The sequence below is a fragment of the Propithecus coquereli genome, unplaced genomic scaffold (genome assembly GCF_000956105.1).
Source record: "Propithecus coquereli isolate 6110/MARCELLA unplaced genomic scaffold, Pcoq_1.0 Scaffold788, whole genome shotgun sequence".
NCBI classification, from domain to species: Eukaryota; Metazoa; Chordata; class Mammalia; order Primates; family Indriidae; genus Propithecus; species Propithecus coquereli.
The window spans coordinates 143626-146147 of NW_012154040.1; positions in this window are offsets into that span (position 1 = coordinate 143626).

Below are 2522 nucleotides of genomic sequence, written 5' to 3' on the forward strand. Positions count from 1 at the left end.
TGGTTGTCTGTTTGCTCTCATAATAGTTTCCTTGGCTGTGCAGAAGCTTCTTAATTTGATTAGGTCCCACTTATTAATTTTTTTCTTGCTGTGATTGCCTTTGGGGTTTTTTTCATAAATTCTTTCCCAAGGCCAATATCTATAAGAATTTTTCCAACATTTTCTTCTAGAATTCTTACAGTTTCATGCATTAGGTCTAAGTATATTATCCACCTTGGGTTGATTTTTGTGGGAAGTGATAGGTGTGGATCCTATTTCAGTCTTCTACATGTGGCTATCCAATTTTTCCAGCACCATTTATTGAATAAGGATCCTTTTCCCCAGTGTATATTTTTGTCTGCTTTGTCAAAGATGAGCTGGCTATATGAAGATGGTTTTATATCTGGGTTCTCAGTTCCATTCCATTGGTCTATGTCTCTCTTCTTGTGACAGTACCATGCTGTATAGTTACTATAGCCTTATAGTATAGCTTAAAGTCTGGTAAATTGATGCCTCCCAATTTGTGCCTATCCTGCAGAAATTATTCCACAACATCGAGATGGAAGGAATCTTCTCCAACACGTTTTATGAAGCCAACATCACCCTGATACCAAAACCAGGAATGGACGCAACAAAAAAAGAAAACTACAGACCAATATCCCTTATGAATATAGATGCAAAACTTCTCAACAAAATCCTAGTAAACCGAATTCAGGTGCTTATCAAAAAAAATAATCCATCACTACCAAGTGGGCTTCATCCCAGTGATGCAGGGGTGGTTCAACATACACAAATCTATAAATGTAATTCACCACATAAATAGAAGCAAAAACAAAGACCATATGATCCTCTCAACAGATGCAGAAAAAGCATTTGACAAAATTCACCACATTTTTATGATAAGAACGCTTAACAAAATAGACATAGATGAGACTTACCTTAAAATGATACAAGCCATATATGATAAACCCACAGACAACATCATACTGAATAGGGAAAAATTGAAAGCATTCCCACTTAGAACTAGAACCAGACAAGGTTGCTCTCTACCACTACTTCTATTCAAAATAGTGTTGGAAGTCATAGCCAGAGCAATCAGATAAGAGAAGGAAATCAAGGTCATCCAAATAAGGGCAGAAGAGGTCAAACTATTGCTCTTTGCTGATGATATGATCTTATATCTAGAAAACCCCAAAGATTCTTCCATAAGACTACTGGAATTGGCAAATTCAGCAGTCTCAGGTTACAAAATCAATGTACAGAAATCAGTAGCATTCCTTACACCAACAACAGTCAAACTGAAAACCAAATCAAAGACGTAATAACCTTCACAATAGCAACAATGAAAATAAAATACTAGAAATATATTTACCTAATGAGGTAAAAGACCTCTACAGGGAAAACTACAAAACACTGAGGAAGGAAATAGCAGAGGACGGAAACAGGTGGAAAATCATACCATGCTCATTGATCAGCAGAATCAACATTGTTAAATGTCTATAGTACTCAAAGTGATCTACAGATTCAATGCAATCCCTATGAAAATACCAACATCATTTTTTGCAGATCTAGAAAAAATAATTCTATGCTTTGTATGGAACCAGAGAAGACCCCGTATAGCAAAGCAATCTTAAGCATAAAGAAGAAATTGGGAGGTATCAATTTACCAGCATATTGCTTTTGAACTTCATCCATGTCATATTTATATTGCTGCATGCTACTCCATTGCATGAATATATCAAATTTTTAAACCATTCTTCTACTGATGTATATTTATATTTTGGTTTTTATAAAAAATCTAGTATAAACACTCCTGTGCAAGAATATTTGTGTACATACACATTAATTTCTCTTGATTAGATGTCTAAGAGTAGATAAATAGGTCATAGTTCAAATGTGTATTTAAATTTAGAAGAAACTGCCAGCTTTACAAACTTATTTTAGCATTTTACATTGTCAATAGCAATGCAGTCCCATTTTCTCCACATCTTTGCCAATATTTGTTATGGTAAGTTTTTTTTAAGTATCTAATTTAGAAATGGGAACTGGCATAAACTGGTATCTTATTGTGATTTTAATGTTCAATTATCTAATGTCTAATGATAATGAACAGATAAATATGTATATATTTATTTTACTAATAACTGTATTCAAAGGAGTACAAAATGGAAAAATTCCTACATTCATCAACAAATAAAAAGATAAATTATGATGTATTCTTAAAATAGAATGCTAGCTAGCAACAAAATGACATGAACTATAGATCCATGCAGCATCATGGATGAATTTCGAGAGCATTAATCAGACACAAACATTCCTTTTCCATGAAGCTCGAGAACAGGCAAACTAAGATATGGTGATGGAAATCACATTAATTGTATCTTGGGAAATATTAATGGAATGGGTAAATTTACTCCAAAGTGACATTGAAGAATATTTTGGCATGATGAAAATACTCTCTTAATTAAGAAAAGAAATAGCAGTCTTCAAATGTCATCCATGTGCACGTGACATTTTATTGTGTGTACATAATTGGGGCTTGA